The sequence below is a fragment of the Adiantum capillus-veneris genome, chromosome 7, assembly GCF_014529385.1.
Source record: "Adiantum capillus-veneris isolate H3 chromosome 7, ASM1452938v2, whole genome shotgun sequence".
NCBI classification, from domain to species: Eukaryota; Viridiplantae; Streptophyta; class Polypodiopsida; order Polypodiales; family Pteridaceae; genus Adiantum; species Adiantum capillus-veneris.
In genome coordinates this window covers 60,539,597-60,557,960 of record NC_140937.1, presented here as the reverse complement: position 1 = coordinate 60,557,960, position 18,364 = coordinate 60,539,597, and the positions used below count along the sequence as shown (strand labels likewise).

At 46.9% G+C, this 18,364-nt stretch overlaps 1 protein-coding gene and 1 pseudogene across 1 annotated transcript in view; one reads left to right on the top strand and one right to left on the bottom strand.

Moving 5' to 3' along the window:
* The window catches only part of LOC147453940 (acetolactate synthase small subunit 2, chloroplastic-like), an 86,930-nt gene that overhangs the window by 61,650 nt on the left and 6,916 nt on the right, over window positions 1-18,364 (bottom strand). The gene's annotated exons all lie outside the window — the stretch shown is intronic.
* On the top strand, window positions 2,919-3,682 carry LOC147453941 (uncharacterized; annotated as a pseudogene).

Genomic DNA, 18,364 nt, shown 5'->3' with positions numbered 1-18,364 from the left:
AACAAGGGGAAGCTGGAAGCCCTTCTTTCTTGGGTTTCGTGTTACTCTTCTAAAACACGATTAGGAATCGGCACGCCCAGGTGGACTTGGGTTACGTGCGACCGCAACAAGCAAAAAAAATTCTTGTTGGTTCTTTCCTTGAGCAATACAAAACACTGGCAAAAAGCTATGATACCAATGTAAGGTGCAGCGGAAGTGAATGTTGATAGTGCTCAGGATGAGTGCTCTGAATTGTGCTCAAGGGTTCCTTTTACTTATGGAAGGGAGAGTCTTCCATTCCTTTAGAGAGAGAGTGCAGTGATCACAAACAAAGTGAATGCTACTGTGAATGAAAGTGCTGAGACTGAGAGAAAGAGAGAGAAGAATACGACACCAAACGCTTCTCAAACCCTCCTCCAAGGGTCCCCCCTCTCTATGGCGAGAGAGGTCTATGCTATAGATTGCACAAATCTGGTACAATGGTCTAGATGCAATGGACTTGCCGACGATGTCGACGACAATGATGATGACGACGAGGACAGGCTGAAAACTGAAAACGGCAGGGCTGAAATGCTGAAATCTGGGAAACACTGACTTTACACTGAACACTAACACTGCGTCGGCGAGGATGGCGAGGACGACAACTCAGCGACGATGCGTTGAAAATGCAGATGCTGAAATCTGAAAACAGCGGGCTGAAACTGTAAACGCTGGCTGATTTGACGGTACGGCGAGGATCTGCTGCGGGTAGGTGATATCTGCGAAGCTAGGGGCTGATTCTGCAAAGGTTAAAGGCTGAAAACTGAAAACGCTACCTAACTTGCTGGATCTATTTCCTCGCTGCACAGTCAAATCAGCCCGCATTTTCAGTTTCAGCCCGCTGTCCGCAGATTTCAGCATCTGCGTTTTCAGCACATCATCATTGCGTCGTCGCCATCGCCGTCTGCGCCAACACAGTGTCAGAATTCAGCAGTTAGCAGAATTTGCAGATTTTAGCCCATAGCGTTTTCAGATTTCAGCCCGTCTCGTCATCGTCATCACTATCGACGACATCGTCGGCAAGTCCATTGCATCTAGACCATTGTATCAGATTTGTGCAATCAATAGCATAGACCCCTCTCGCCATAGGGAGGGGGCCCTTGGAGGAGGGTTTGACAACCGTTTGGTGTCGTATTTCTCTCTCCCCCCCTGCACCTTCATTCACAGTGTCATTCACTTTGTTTGTGATCATTTGCACTCTCTCACTAATGGAACAGAAGGATCTCCCTTCCATAAGTAAAAGGAACCGTTGAGCACAGTTCGGAGCACTCATCTTGAGCAAAGTTCAACATTGACTTCCACTGCACCTTGCATTGGTATCAGAGCTTTGGCAATGTTCTGTATCACTCAAGGAAAGAACCACAGAAAAAAATTTGCTTGTTGCGGTCGCACGTAACCGAAGTCCACTTGGGCGTGTTTGAAGAGTGACAGGTAACCCAAGAAAGAAGGGCTTGTCCGGCCTCCCCTCGTTCCTCTTTTCACTCATTGAGAGCGGAGCGTGCACTTAGCGGTCGGCCAATCAACGTGAAGTGGGAAAAAGCAACCTTGGTGTGAGCGCAAGGCCGCCAAGGGGTGCACCTGCAGGGAAGAGTCGAGCTCGGGTAAGGGAGAACCTTCTCTAACACAGATTGCAAGCTAAAGAAAGAACTCAAGAACCTCAAGAACTCAAGGACTCAAGAACCTCAAGAACTCAAGGACTCAAGAACCTCAAGAACTCAAGAACCACAAGCACCCAAGTTCCTCGTGAACTTAAGCACCCAAGATCTTAGTGTATGGTCATACCCGAAGCGGAATGGATACTATGCGTGGAGGTGATGAGCATGGAGGTGCCAAAGAAGAATTTTCCCCACTAGGAGGTTTTTCCGACCCTCCCCCTTCCCCATCTACGCCAAGGGTTGCAACAAATCCTACGGAGACTTTGGTCAAGACGATGATGGACATGATGCTACAATAAGAGGCACAACGCACCACCTTGAACCTCAAGCGTGAGCAAGAGCGCTTGGCGGCCGAGGAAAGAAAGGCATAATTGGATCGTGAGCGCGAAGAAAGACGGTTAGCCTTGGAGCGTGAGCGTGAGCACGAGCAAGCGCGTTTGGCGGCCGACGAAAGAAGGGTAGCCTTGGAGCGTGAGCGTGAGCAAGCGCGCTTGGCGGCCGAAGAAAGACGAGCGGCCTTGGAGTTAGAGCGTGAGACGCAGAGAGACCAACACATGCAAGAGTTGCTCCTACAGGTACTCACCTCGAAGCTCGAGCCGGTCAAAGATGTTGGTAGTTCATTAAGTAGCACAAGCTGAGATTCGGACTCCAATAACCCATTCACTAAGAAGTTGGCGTTCAATAAGTATGACGGTAAGATGGATGCTACTATTATTCATTCTTGGTTGCATCAATTTAATGCTTACTTTGCGACAACTCAGAAAACAGGAAATAGCAAGGTTTTGACGGCAGTCACGTACCTTGCCGGTGATGCCATTAATTGGTGTCACGCATGGCAAGAGGCACAGTTGACCGTGCACCTAGAGGAAGTCGACGAAGGCACGCCCCTTTCCTTCAATTGGACCGACTTCCAAGACAAGCTCAAGGCGCGGTTTATGCCACCCAAGTACCTAGCACGGTTGAAAGACGATTGACGCAGTCTCAAGCAAAATGGTATGCCAGTTATGTCTTTCTCTAATTGTGTTTTGCAAGTCGGCAACCAATTACGCAAATCGGATGATGAGCGCAAAGAGGAATTCCTTTATGGATTGGACGAGTATATCAAGTTTGATGTCGAAGTACTCTATCCAATCGATCTCAACAAGGCGGTAGCGATTGCTATCGCACAGGAGATGAAGCACAACAAGGGAAAGCCTACTCACCCTAGATGAAAAAGTTGCACAAGGAATTATAGGAGGATACATAATGGCAGAAGAACAAGTCATTTATTCTAAGGAAGGTCGATGTTATCAATGTCACGTTGTCAAGCGTTTTTTGGAATAGGCAAAAAGTCAATCTCTAGCGCTGGAATGTTTGTCAAATCGTCTCATGAGTTATGTGTGCTTGCAGTTGGTGGTCTCGACTTGGTCAATGAGGGCAAATGCAATGGCAAGGGTTCTTGGGTCAGACAGTTGGTATGCTTTGTGGTCGTGGTATGCATGCATCTCCCTCTTCTTGTCCTGAGAGGCCTCAATCCCATGCCCCTATCAATCTCGTTGTCGTGCTTGATACCAATGGGAGCATGTCGGGCTTTTGGCTTTGGATCTGATCATGATGCCGCTATCATGCATGCCATATGTGAGGTCTCAGGGGGTACATTCTCGTTCGTCCAAGCTGAAGAAAGAGTCCAGCATGCTTTTGCACAGTGCATTGGTGGCTTACTGAGTGTGTAGCCCAAGATGTAGAGTTAAACGTTTCTTGCTCGTCGCCTGGTGTGCATATTAATGTGATACATGCTGGCAGCTATCACGGTTGTGTTGTACACGTGGGCAGCATGGTCAACTGATTTATCATGGGAGTCAATCATTGGGAGATCAACCGATGAAGAGGCAAGAAGGACTAACTGTAGAGGATGTAAAAAACAATTGAGAGAGAGGTCGTTGCCATATATAGAAGGCGGTATGGCGAGCAGAGAGGAGGCGCCTAGCTTTGGGGCAAGCAGACTCGAGGGTTGCAGTTCTGCAAGCTGAAGCGCCCATGGGGAAGGCAACAATGGAGAAGAGGGCGGTCGCTTGGTGTGATGCAGGGCAGCAAGCTTGAAGGGAGGGAAAACGAGAAGATTCGAGGCAGACTGAGAAGGACAGTAGCTTTTGAGGACAACATAGGGGCAGCTTGAGGCTATTTGGGGAGAAGCCACACAGGGAAGAAGATCTTCCGAACAACTTGGGAAGGTTGAAAGAGAAAGAGAGGCATCCGACAACCAGTCATGACGGAGGTGTTGGGGACTGCAATAGACGAGGTCTTCCGTCACAAAAGGGGCTGATAGTTTTGGGCGATGAGGGGCGACCACCAGGTGATGGGAAGAGAGTGAGTCGAGCCTTGTGCAGGCAAAGCCAAGAGGAGAAAGTCAAGAGGCAGTGTCATTGTCACGTGACACATCCCAACCCTATGTATCCGTGGACAAGCTACACCACAGCAGGGTTCAGTCAGTCCAGTCAGTCTAGATTTAGCAGTGATCTGACACTTTTGTGAGTCTATTCGTAGACAGTGCATGCCTAGTCACTTAGTGTAGATGTATATCCTCTGGTTGCACACAGCATGATCATTAGTATTCCCTTCAGGATCCATCAGATTCAGTCAGGGGAATTTTCCAGTGCATTTAGCCTATTTTCCCTATTTTTGGTAGTTTTCACTTATTATTTTTAAGTGACTTTCCAACAAAAGTAGGTAGGGAAATTTTGCTAAGTTAATATATAAGGAAACCCAAGTTAGCACTTTCTGGCAAAAGAGGCAGCAGGAGCACATGCTCAACAAGCACCTTCTCACCAGAACCCCAGCAGTACCCCCAGCATTTTGGATTTCCTTCATCGTCGGGCATTTCCGTCACTTGGCGTTTTTCAGCCCTTGCATGATCGCCATCCTCTCCAGTCCCCTAGCGTTTGCAGATCCCCCCAATCGCCAGCAGAAGTCCCAGATTTGGCCTAGCGTTATACTAACACTACACATCAGCCTCAACGTTTTTGGTTTTCAGCCTTAACGACAGCTGAAGAGCAGCGTTTTCAACCTTCTTGGACAGCAGACCATTCAGCCCTAGTTGGTTGGTTGCACAAGACCCCCATTTTCAGCAGTCAAAAACGCAGATTTTCAGCGGATGAAATAGCAGCAGATCAGCCCTAAAGTCGTCGTCGTCGTCGTCAGCATAGTCCCAAGTTGCATCAATCCATTGCATACGCATTGTACCACTTTGTGCAATCAAAAGTAGACGACTCTCGCCGACGAGAGTGGGGCCTTCGGAGGAGGGTTTTACAACCTCTCTGGTGTCGTATCTCTCTTCTCTCTCATCTCTCAGTCTCATACACTTGCACGCACATTGTCCATTCACTTTGTTCGTGATCATAGCACTTTCCATCAAGAACAGAAGGCTCTCCCTTCCATAAGAACTAAAAGGAACCTTGAGCACAATTCGGAGCACTCATCTTGAGCAAAGCGCAAACAATCATTCCGCTGCACCAATCATTGGTATCAGAGCTTTGACAGTGTTCTGTATCACTCAAGGAAAGAACCACAAGAATTTTTTTGCTTGTTGAGGTCGCACGAACCCAAGTTCGCTTGGGCATGTCGATTCCTAATCGTGTTTTGTTGAAAAGTGACAGGACTCCCAAGAAAGAAGGGCTTGTCCAGCCTCCCCGTGTCTCTTTTCACTCATTGAGAACGGACCGTGCACTTAGCGGCCGGCCAATCAACGTGAGATGGGAAAAAGCAACCTTGGTGTGAGCGCAAGGCCGCCAAGGGGTGCGCCCGCAGAAAAGAGTAGAACTCGGGTGAAGAGAAAATCCTTCTCAACGCGATTTGCAAGCGAAAGAAAACCTCAAGATCCTAAAGAACCCAAGAACCAAGACCCTCAAGAACCCAAGTTCCTCGTGAACTTAAGAACCAAAGATCATAGTGCATAGTCGTCGCACGAAGCGGAATGGATACTTCGCATACAGGTGATGAGCATGAGAGAGGCGGCGAGAATTTTTCCCCACCAGGAGACTTTTTCGACCCTCCCCCTTTGCCATCTACGCCACGAGTTGCACTCACTCCTATGGAGATGATGGTCAAGTCGATGTTGGACATGATGGCACAACAACAAGAAACGAATCGAGTTGCATTGGCACAACTCACAAGTAAAGCAGAAGAACAAGCAGCAAAGGACCATGCACAAGAAGCCAAGGACCGCGAGCGCGACGAAAGAAACGCCGGACTTGCCGCACAACAAGAAGACAAGCGCCTTGCTTTAGAATGCGAACGCGACGCAAGAGAAGAAAGAAAAGAACTAAGAAAGGAGGAAGCGGCAGCACGAAGCGCGGCCTTGGAGGCCGAGCGTAAAGCTCGAAGGGAGCTACGCACTCTAAGAATTGCTTGCCCAAGTCCTAGCCTCGAAAACCGAACCACCCAAAGATCGTGGGAGTTCATTGAGTGGCGCAAGCCACGATGCGGATTCCAACCATCCAGTCACAAAGAAGTTGACTTTCAGTAAGTATGACGGTAAGATGGATGCTACCGTTATTCATTCTTGGTTACATCAATTTAATGCTTATTTTTGCGACAACTAAGAAGACAGGAAATAGCATAGTTTTGACGGCAGCTATGTACCTTGTTGGTGATGCCATTAATTGGTACCACGCATGGCAAGAGGCACAGCTAGCCGCGCACCTAGAAGAAGCCGACGGATTCAGGCCCCTTTCCTTCAATTGGGCTGAATTCCAAGACAAGCTCAAGGCGCGGTTTATGCCTCCTCAGTACCTCGCACGATTGAAGGACGATTGGCGCTCTCTTAAGCAAAATGGTATGCCGATTATGTCTTTTTCTAATCATGTTTTGCAACTCGGTACTCAATTACGAAAATCGGATGATGAGTGCAAAGAGGCTTTTCTCTTTGGATTGGACGAGTATATCAAGTACGATGTCAAGGTACTCTATCTCAACAAGGCGGTAGCGATTGCTCTCGCACAGGAGATGAAGCACAACAAGGGAAAGCCTAAGGAGAACAAGACTACCACAAGTACCTCGCAGACTTCTCAGAACCCTCAGAACGGTAAGAACGGTAAGAATGGTAAGAATGATAACTCTTCTAACCAATCTTCCAACAGTCTCTCAGCAAAGAATTCTTCCAATGAATCTAAGGGTAAGGCTAACACAATTGCTAAACCTAAGCTTACTCCAGATGAAAAGGTAGCACAAGGAATTGTAGGAGGATACATCACGTCGAAAGAACAAAGCACTTATTCTAAGGAAGGTCGTTGTTTTCATTGTCACGTTAAGGGTCACATAAAACGAACATGTCCTAAGCTTGAATCAAATGAATCTAAAGAACCCACAGCACCCACTTCCTCTGTCAATGCAATGAATGATAACACGAGTGTGTCCCAAGTTTCTCAGGACCCTCCCATTGATGAACCTCTCATTAAATGTTATGGTCGTACGTCAAGGCACCGTTTTGTCATATTGTTTGACCCAGGTAGTATGCATGATGTGATTAGTTCCTCTCTTGTTGAGAGAGCCCGCCTCGAAGTTAGTCTGAGATCTCCTATCGAGGTCTCTGGCTTTCGCCCCGATATGGGCGCTCTCATCACGGAGAAGTGCCTTGATGTGTTGTTTGCAATTCAACAGACTGCCTTCACTAGAAGATTTGTTGTTTCTCCTCTCTCAGGATGTGATATGATTTTGGGCATTCGATGGTTTCGTGATAATGACACTCTCATGGATTTTGAGACTAACACTATAACTCTCAATGCCACAAGTGATTCTCCAATTGTCATTCATGGAGAGGACATTGCTCCTTCTCCATCTCTCATTGCTAATATGCAGGACAAGATTCAAAGGATTCAAGATAAGGAGACTCTCTCAGTCTCTTTTTCTCCATAGCATGACACACAGGATTTACATGATGATCTGGATGACAATGATAAGCATGATGATTTGCATGATCAAGATGTGATTTCTCACAAGCATGATGAGTTACATGAAGATGATGTGATTGTTCACAAGGATCATGTGTTAGTTGATGCTTTTTCTAGCGAAACTAATCTCGTTGTAGATACGATCAATCACAAAGAACCGATCTTGGCTTTCGAGTCGATGTCTACAGAACCCCCACAGGATGATTCGATCATTCAGGAAGAAGCGATCTTGGCTCTCAAGCCTAGGTCCAAAGAACCCTCCCAGGAAGTATTATGTGTTCGCATCATTGATACGCACGCATTGTTCGAGTGTTTCAGATGTATATCCTCTGGTTGCACACAGCATGATAATCAGTATTCCCTTTAGGATCCATCAGATTCAATCATGGGAATTTTCCAGTGCATTTAGCCTATTTTCCCTATTTTTGGTATTTTTCACTTATTATTTTTAAGTGACTTTCCAACAAAAGTAGGTAGGGCAATTTTGCTCAGTTAATATATAAGCAAACCTAAGTTAGCACTTTCTGGCAGAAGAGGCAACAGGAGCACATGCTCAACAGAAACCTTCTCAGCAGAACCCTAGCAGTTCCCCCAGCGTTTTGGATTTCCTTCATCGCCGGGCATTTCCGTCACTTGGCGTTTTTCAGCCCTTGCATGATCGCCATCCTCTCCAGTCCCCTAGCAATTGCAGATCCCCCCAATCGCCAGCAGAAGTCCCAGATTTGGCCTAGCGTTTTACTAACGCTACACATCAGCCTCAGTGTTTTTGGTTTTCAGCCTTAGCGACAGCAGAAGAGCAGCGTTTTCAGCCTTCTTGGACAGAAGACCATTCAGCCCTAGTTGGTTGCACAAGACCCCCATTTTCAGCAGTCAAAAACGCAGATTTTCAGCGGATGAAATAGCAGCAGATCAGCCCTAAAGTCGTCGTCGTCGTCGTCGGCATAGTCCCAAGTTGCATCAGTCCATTCCATACGCATTGTACCACTTTGTGCAATCAAAAGTAGACCACTCTCGCCGACGAGAGTGGGGCCTTCGGAGGAGGGTTTTACAACGTCTCTGGTGTCGTATCTCTCTTCTCTCTAGACTCTCTATCTCTCAGTCTCATACACTTGCACGCACATTGTCCATTCACTTTGTTCGTGATCATAGCACTTTCCATCAAGAACGGAAGGCTCTCCCTTCCATAAGAACTAAAAGGAACCTTGAGCACAGTTCGGAGCACTCATCTTGAGCAAAGCGCAAACAATTATTCCGCTGCACCTAACAGTCATCAAGCTCTAATGGCGCCAAACAATGGAAAGGCCGAGCCGAGGAGAACACTGCAGCAGGGGGGCATAGTTGACTTGAGGTCGACGGGCGCCATCTCCTACAACACGGTGGTGGAGAGTGAGAAGGGAGGACAGTAGTGCCTCAAGAGGCTTAGGGGGCTTGGGACATCACCCAAGGGGCTGGTGGCAGTAGACCGAGATTACAATGGCTGAGATGAGGACCAGTCAAGGGGCAGCTCATTCAGAGGTTCTTTTGGACAGAATTACGTCAGCAGGGGAGCCTCACGCTGTAGCAGGTGGCCCCATCACTATCAAAAAGAAGAAATGCTTGCATTCAAGGAATTCACATTCCATGTCTCTTCCTTGGCATGGCACAGTCTCAGAACGAGCACAAGAAAAATTGACCATCAAGCATCGGCATTTCCGTTGTGATTTGCAACAGTTGATAAAGTTAGGTCGAAAAGTCAAGTTCCGATCCCAGTTTTTGCATGTGTCTGATGAATGGTTTGACACTCCGTCACTTTGTTCATCTCCATTGCATACATAGTCATTGAGGAAGCATAGTATTTTTGCAGTCACTCTACATGAAATGGGTATGTTCATGATTTTGTGTTGGAAGTGGTTTCAGGAATTTTCCTCCTCGGAGATTCTTAAAGAAGGTGGACCTACGTCCATAGCCGAAGTTGGAACTTCGAAGCAGCCATAGATCCCTTTGTGTCGCTTTCGGCACGGCCCAAAGAAGCAAGCATTGCAGACCTTCATGAAGTTCAAGTATCGCACGACCCACACATCAGAGTGGGCCGACGAAGAGTCCTTCCCAGGATTCCAGACGTTGTTGGCGCTCTCCCTCGACGCCATACAGCTCGGTACGAGTACCTCACTTAGAAAAAGAGAGGATGTCACGTGCACATCTAACCCTATATGCATGTGGACAAGCTACTTCAGGTCCACGGTTCATGTCAGCTTAGGAAGTGTTCTGGCACCTTTGTGAGCCTATTCGCAGGCCGTGCATGTCCAGTAGTTACATATGCTCTGGTTGCACATAGCATGATCATCAACATGACAATCAGTACCCATCATGAGCATTTTTCAGTCCACAGAATCCATTTTCCCTATTTTATCCATTTTTCACTTATTATTAATAAGTGACTTTGTTTGGGAAATTGGGTAGGGCAAATTTGCCAAGTCCTAAAAAAGAAACCTAGCCTAGCACTATCTGGCAGACGAGGCGGCAAAAGTTCACCAACTTACAGTGCACCTTCTCAACAAGACCAGCGGATGACCTAGCGTTTCCAGCCAACAACAGATCAAGACCAACGTTTTGGCAACAGATCAGGCCTAGCGTTCTGCAGATCCTAGACTCAGCCTGGCGTTTCTGCAGTTTACAGGCTACTCTAGCGTTTTGCAAATTTCCCGGCGTCAGATCGGTCCCTAGCATCAGGGTTTTCAATTTTCAGCACTTAGACACAGCAGATCCTGCCTCTAGCCTCGCAGATCTCACCTACCCGAAGCAGTTCCTCGACGCACGGTCAAATCAGCCAGCATTCTGAGTTTCAGCCCGCTGTCCACAGATTTCAGCATCTACATTTTCAGTGCATCGTTGACGCGTCGTCGCCATTGCCGTCCTCGCCGACACAGTGTCAGAATTCAACAGTTAGCAGAATTTGCAGATTTCAGCCCCTAACGTTTTCAGATTTCAGCATGTCTCGTTGTCACATCGTCGGCAAGTCCATTGCATCTAGACCATTGTACCAGATTTGTGCAATCAATAGCATAGACCTCTCTCATAGAGAGGGGGTGTCACGGGGACGTGGCAACTGTTAACTATGTCACATAGATGTGGCAACTGCTAACCTTGGTTGTTGGTTTCTTTCCAATGGGGTTTTGTTTTATTTTGTTTGAGACCCTCTTTTTGAAGTAGCAAACGGTCGGACATTGCATGGCCAATGTGAACGGTAGTTTCACCCGCAGATGGGTAGTGGTTGGCACTGGAATTCGTATGGTAAGAGGATGTCTAGGCTCATAGCAAGATCATATAGGTCCCCCCGTCACACTGAGCAAGTTGGTGGATACTAGGAAGTGAACTCAATTAAGGCGTAAAGTCAAGGTGGGGCTACCAACAAAAAGTATCCGACAGTTGGGCCACATTGCACTTTTGGATGCGGTCCCAATGAGGATAGATGGTCAGAAGACCAGTGGGAGCCCAACGGAAGCATCTCCTAAAATTTAGGGAACTGCTATTTTGGGCCGTGAAATGTGTTCGCGTCATTACCTCCGATATGACCAGGGGAACATTTTACAACTCTGCCGCGAAGTCAACTGGGCAACTGGTCAGGATATTTTTAAGCGGCGAACCCAAAACGGGAAAATGCTTGTAAATGTGCCAAGTGTCACAATTTCATGCACTTGCCTCTTCCAGAAAAATGGGCGCTGAATTTTAAGCTGAGAGGAGCCTCATTCACTCTCTGTCATCACAGGTTAAGAGCTATGGAGTGCTTCCTTTCCCTCTCATGTACAGTGTGGTCCTAGGAGTGATGCCATGCACACTACACACTGCTCTCTCTCTCCCCTACGTGCAGTTATGTGATGCCCCACAAGAGGGCTCCTCATTTGACTGATGTACAGTTGTGTGGGTTCATGCTTTTGTGCTGAGGCAAGAGCCTCCTTGAGCAAGAACACGGGTAGCTAGCTGCTACTCCAAAGCAGGCACTGGTGAGGGTCATAACCTACCCATACAGGTGCAAAATCAGCGCTGTGTATGCGCTGTAATTTGACTGTTTTTCAGCCATACGGACGCCAGGACCATTGGGAATCGTGCCCCACTGGCAGAGGACAGTTAGGGGACTGTTTGGGGCTGAAAACAGGGCAAAAACCAGTAAATACAGCGTGCTGAATTTACTGTTTTTGGACAGGAATCAGAGGGCATACGCCATGCAAGTGAGTTCTAGCAGGGAAATTGGTTGCGCGCAAGTTTTGGGGCTGTTATGCTGCCGAAATTTGGCCAAATCAAATGGTATCTAGGTGGATACACGTGAAGGATTCCCAGGACTTTACCTTGTAATTTACCCTCCTAAAGAATAAAGAAATACTGAAAGGGGCGCCAATTTTGGGGCCTACAGGTTGTCGGCATCTACTCGGAGCATTCTAGCTTCCGAGCCGTGTGTGATTAATTGTTAATTCCCGCTACAGGTCTCCTTTGCGAAGTGCTCTGTGTGTGTGTCTAAAGTAACGAATTATGGGTGAAAGCCAACGCCTACCGCCCTACGGGCCGGTTTCATGGTTCCGTTGCCGGGACATCAATCACTTTTTCCTTAAAGAGTGAGCCTGGATTGTTTTGGGATAAAGACAAGAGCGCGGGAACGCGGGGATTACACTATGGCCGACAAGGGGAAGGGAATTATGGAAGAGGGTTCCTCTTCAAAGGACATGCAGGAGATTCCTATGGTTTTTGAGATTGGCGAGAGCTCTCGGCCACGTCAGTCTATACCTCCTGTCAATGTGAATGTCCCTCCAGTAGTACAGGGCTTTATGACTGGGCAACTTGAGGATGATGCGTTCAAGACTCAGTTAGTTGCCGCGGTGAATGTCTTTTTGCAGCTGGTGCAGAATCCGAGGTTTATGGAATTCTTGCAAGTGCCACCAGTGCAACAGCAAAATAGGCAACCTACGCCGCGTACGGAGCTTGTTGATGCTCAAGGCCAGGTACTTCATGTGGCACTGGAGGAAAGGGAACACTCGCATGTTGCGGAGTCGGGGGCTCCAAAGCAGGTTCCTCCCGTGCTTGAACAGGTGGCTAGAACACCTATTCCACAGGTTATGCCAATTCAGCCCGCCACCTTTCAGAGCTAGCATGCTGTTTTGAATGGATGGGGAGCTGGATACCAAGCAATGCACTCAGTTTTTCCGCCACCCACGGTACATCCTGGGTATTTCGGGGGTGGATCAGTGTTCCAAAGTATGGCTGGTTATGCGCCTGGAAGTCAACCGTACATGCCAGAAACAGTGTTCGGAGGTATGCAAGGCATCATGCCAAACCCCATGTATGGTAGTATCGGCATGCAGCAGGGTTTTCAGAGCAACCACGGCCAGTTTGGGGTGCCACAAGGTCATTTTGGCATGGCTGGTAGCCAGATATCGCACCTCTGATGCAAAATGTGAATGGCCAACACGTGTCGATCATGCCTACTACAGTGCCCATGTTGCAGACCACTCCGTATGACAACTTGGGGGCACTAGAGAAGCCGCTTACAAGGAAAGTGGTGCAGCAGTAAAGTTCAGTACCTTCAGTGGTTTCGAGGATAAGACAAAGGCCCTCACTTTCCTCCAGCAGTTTGATACAGCTTATGCGGGAGGGAATTTTACAGAGGACTCGAAGGTCAGGAAAGCTGCCACTTTCTTAAAGGACAATGCGCTTACATGGTGGACTACATTGTTAATGCAAGGACAGGCACCCGCCACTTGGGTTTACTTCAAGCAAATGTTTGCATCTGCTTGGCTGTCAAATGAATTTGAAGCAGACGTCATGACAGACTGGAACCAGCTTACTTCAGCTTCATGCAAGAGCTTGCTGGAGTACAAAAGGAGGTTTTGTAAAGTGTTACTCTCAGTGACCTCCTATAGATTTGTGCCATTGACAGAGCAGATCGAGAAGTATTGTTGTGGGCTGCCTAGAGGGCTTCGCGATTACTGTACAAAGAACAGAGTGGCTACCCTTACTCAACTTATGGAAGTTGCGAACACTGGTCTTGCCTTGTTGAAAGGAGAGGACAGTGGATTTCCGAGCAGTGACAAAGGAGGGCAGCAAAAGAAAAATTCAGCGAAGAAGCCCTTTGTGAAAAGGGCTCCTCATGCGTCACAGGGGTCAGAAAAGGCCACCAAAGACAAGGATTCAACTGGGACTTCTGGAGCGCAGGCAAAGAAACAGAAAAGGAAGCCTTTTATGCGCAAGTCGCTCGAGGAAAAGAAGATCCTAATGGCTGAGAACAAATGCTTTATATGCGAGCAGCCTGGTCACTTTTCTATCAATTGTCCACAAAGGAAAAGGCCAGCTGACTCAGAGGATAAAGAAGATCAGAAAGGCAAGAAGCCAAAACCCACGGCAGATTTAGTGCTAAACATGGTGGGTGACAGGCCCGGCACAGATGCCAGTGAGTTATGCAGGGCATGGGGTAAAGTTAGGGATCAGACGGCACTCATCTTCTTTGATCCAGGTGCCAAAGCCAACTTTATCTCACCAGAGTTAGCTATGAAGCTGGGCATCAGAGCTGAAGAGATGGGGTACACAGCAGAGGCAGGGTTGGCATGTCCTGGCCAATCAGAGTGTGTTACTCCCATCATTGGAAAACTGCGTCTGCATATTCAGTCGTATGTGGACACTGAAGAGTTTTACATCATGCCGCTGGAAGGTTGTGACGCCTTGTTGGGGATCCCGTGGATGTTCCGAGTGCATGGAGTCTTGGATGCCTACAACAAAAAGATCATTGTACAGCATAGGGGCAAAACTCACATCTTGGATGTAAAGCTTAAAGGAGAGTCAGTCCCTATTGTATCTGCTTCTGCTATCACTTCTGTAATAAAGAATCATCTTTCTGTGTACTTGATTTTTGCACATGATGTCTCAGATGGTGATCAATCAAATTTATCGGTGTTAGATAAAGAAAGGTCAGCATTTTTTGCAAAAGTTTAGTGACTGTTTTTCTGATTCATTACCGTCGCAATTGCCGCCAGAGAGACCTGAGGACGATCGGATAGATTTGGTGCCAAGGTGTAGCCAACCAAATAGACCTCCCTACAGGGTTAGTGCGGCGCAGCAAAAAGAGATTATGGGCCAGGTTGAGGAGTTATTAGAGAAGGGGCTGATTCAGCCTAGTTCTTCACCCTTTTGCTCCCCAGTGCTCCTAGTGCAGAAGAAGGATGGCTCATGGCGCATGTGTATTGATTACCGTGCGTTGAATAAGAATACCATCAAGAATAGGTTCCCTATTCCTAGAATTGATGATATTCTCGATCGTTTAGAGGGTGCTGCAATTTTCAGCAGGATAGACCTTAAGAGTGGGTACCATCAGATTCGTATAAGGCCAGAGGATGTGCACAAGACTGCGTTTAGAACGACATTTGGTCTTTATGAGTTTCTAGTGATGCCGTTTGGGCTAACAAATGCTCCTGCCATGTTCAACAGAATGATGGACCAAATTTTCCGCTCGCATCAACAGTTTGTTGGCACGTTCTTCGATGACATGATAGTGTATTCGAAGAATGAAGAGGAGCATAGGCGTCACTTGACCATTGTGTTTGAAGAGCTGCGCAGTCACAGGTTACTTGTCAATCCTAAGAAAAGTGAATTCTTCCTCGAAGAGATCCACTTTCTGAGCCACATAGTCTCAAAGGATGGTGTTAGAATGGATCCCGCAAAGGTCGAAGCTATCAAGACATGGCCAGACTAGAAGACTGTGCACGATGTCAGAAGCTTCTTGGGATTGTGTTCCTACTATAGAAGGTTTATCAGAAATTTTGCAGAGATAGCATCGCCTCTTCACGCATTGCAAAAGAAAGAGGTCACTTTCAGATGGACCCAAAAAGAGATTTCAGCTTTTAGTCTCTTAAAGGAAAAGTTGACTTCAGATCCAGTTATTGTTTTGCCAGATCTCAAAAAGTCATTTGTGGTCCAGTGTGACGCGTGTGGCAGTAGCATCGGAGCAATGCTAATGCAAGACGGACGGGTAGTAGCTTATGAAAGCCGAATTTTGCAAGGGCCAGAGAGGACTATGAAAGTCTATGAGAAAGAGCTCTTGGCCGTGATTCATGCGCTTTCTAGCTGGAAGCACTACCTCTTAGGTGCTGATTTTGTTGTCCAAACACATCATCAGACCTTGCGATACTTCTTGACACAATCAAAGTTATCCAAAAAGCATATGCGATGGGCAAACATTCTTTCCATGTTCCACTTCCAGATTATGCATGTGGAAGGCAAGAAGAATGTTGTGGCTGATGCGTTATCAGGAAAGCCACAAATTTCAGCTGTGTCAATTCCTTATCATCATGAGTTAGATGACATGAAGGAACAGTATACCGCTGATGAAGATTTTGCAAGGATCTTTGAACAGTTACAAGAGGGGCAACATCACGAGCACTACCTCCTCAGAGATGGTTTTATGATGATGCATGGCAGACTTTGTGTCACTAGGCCACTGCGACATAAGGTCATGGAAGAGAGTCATGTCCCACCATATGCAGGGCATTGTGGCATTGATGCAACAGTTAAAGCGGTAGAGACATTCTTCTATTGGCCTACCTTGAGGAGAGATGTGGATGCCTTTGTGCAAGCATGCATAGTTTGCCAAGTTCAAAAGTTTGACAAGCAAAAGGCACCAGGGTTGTTACAACCACTGCCGATTCCGGATAAGCCATGGGAAAGCATTGCTATGGACTTTATCTTTGATCTTCCAAGGACGCCAACAGGGAATGATGGTATATGGACCATTATCTGCAGGTTCAGCAAGCAGGCCCATTTTATCCCTGTCAGGAAGAAGATAAAATCTGATCAAATGGCACGCTTGTTCATGTACAATGTGTTTAAGTACCATGGAATGCCACAATCGATTATCAGTGATCGTGATCCTCGCATGACCAGTTTGTTCTGGAGAGGATTGTTTGAGAACATGGGCACTACGCTCAAGTTTTCGTCTTCGTTTCATCCACAAACTGATGGTTGGACAGTCAGAAGAGGCTAATTCTACTGTCTTAGATCTGCTGAAATGCTACGTGTCAGATAATAAGGGCAAGTGGGAACAGTATTTGCCTATGCTTGAGTATGCGTACAATAATACGGTGCATTCGTCTACTGGCAAAGCACCTTTTGAGATTGTTGAAGGCAACAAAAAGGTTCCTCCCATTTTGCATACAAAGGACAAGATCTTTGAGGCAGATCGATATGTTGAGAACATGGATGAGATATATAAGAAGATTAAAATTGCCTTGGAGAAGACTCAGGCAAAGCAGAAAAAGGTTGTTGATCGTCACCGTCATGAATTGCTGTTATCACCTGGTGATTGGGTTCTGTTAAGGTTAGAAAAGGCAAGGTTAAAAAAGATGAAGGGCAAGGAACGGCTGTTTCCTAAGCTCAGCATGCGTTACTATGGGCCTTTTCAAGTGCTTGACAAGATCAGCGATGTGGCTTACAGGCTGAAATTGCCTGATGCGTGGAAGATTCATAATGCGTTTCACGTGAGTCTTCTAAGACCCTTCCTGGGTGATGCGCCAGAAGATATGCCAGTTGAGGATCAGCCAGAAGTTGAGGAACTTGATGAGATCCTGGTACCTGAGCAAGTTTTGGCACATAAGGACAGAAAAGTTAAAGGACAAGTTGCAAGACGCTATTTGGTGAAGTTCAAGAACTATCCGCCTATGGATGCAAAGTGGATGGAAGAGCATGAACTGTCAGAGTCACCAAATGTATTGCAGCTTTACCTTGAAGCCTTTGGGTTACATCCTACTTATGCCCCAACACAACGTGTGCAAAGGAGGGGTAATGATAGAGCTAGTACATCATATGTACATATGAATTCAGTGTAATAGATGGGAATGACAAAAGTATGAAGGCCTCATTAAGTCATTTGTATCTATATGTTATGACCTTTCTTGCGGATACATGCGATGATAAAAGAGTGTTGATAGCACAAGATCATCAGTGGCGTGTATTTATGGTATGCAATTGAAGACGTTTGCGATTTCAAGAGGGGGGTATGTCACGGGGACGTGGCAACTGTTAACTATGTCACAAAGATGTGGCAACTGCTAACCTTCGTTGTTGGTTTCTTTCCAATGGGGTTTTGTTTTATTTTGTTTGAGACCCTCTTTTTGAAGTAGCAAACGGTCGGACATTGCATGGCCAATGTGAATGGTAGTTTCACCCGCAGATGGGTAGTGGTCGACACTGGAATTCGTATGGTAAGAGGATGTCTAAGCTCAGAGCAAGATCATATAGGTCCCCCCGTCACACTGAGCAAGTTGGTGGATACTAGGAAGTGAACTCAATTAAGGCGTAAAGTCAAGGTGGGGCTACCAACAAAAAGTATCCGACAGTTGGGCCATATTGCACTTTTGGATGCGGTCCCAATGAGGATAGATGGTCAGAAGACCAATGGGAGCCCAACGGAAGCATCTCCTAAAATTTAGGGAACTGCTATTTTGGGCCGTGAAATGTGTTCGCGTCATTACCTCCGGTATGACTAGGGGAACATTTTACAACTCTACCACGAAGTCAACTGGGCAACCGGTCAAGATATTTTTTAGCGGCGAACCCGAAACGGGAAAATGCTTGTAAATGCGCCAAGTGTCACATTTTCATGCACTTGCCTCTTCCAGAAAAATGGGCGCTGAATTTTAAGTTGAGAGGAGACTCATTCACTCTCTGTCATCACAGGTTAAGAGCTATGGAGTGCTTCCTTTCCCTCTCATGTACAATGTGGTGCTAGGAGTGATGCCCTGCACACTACACACT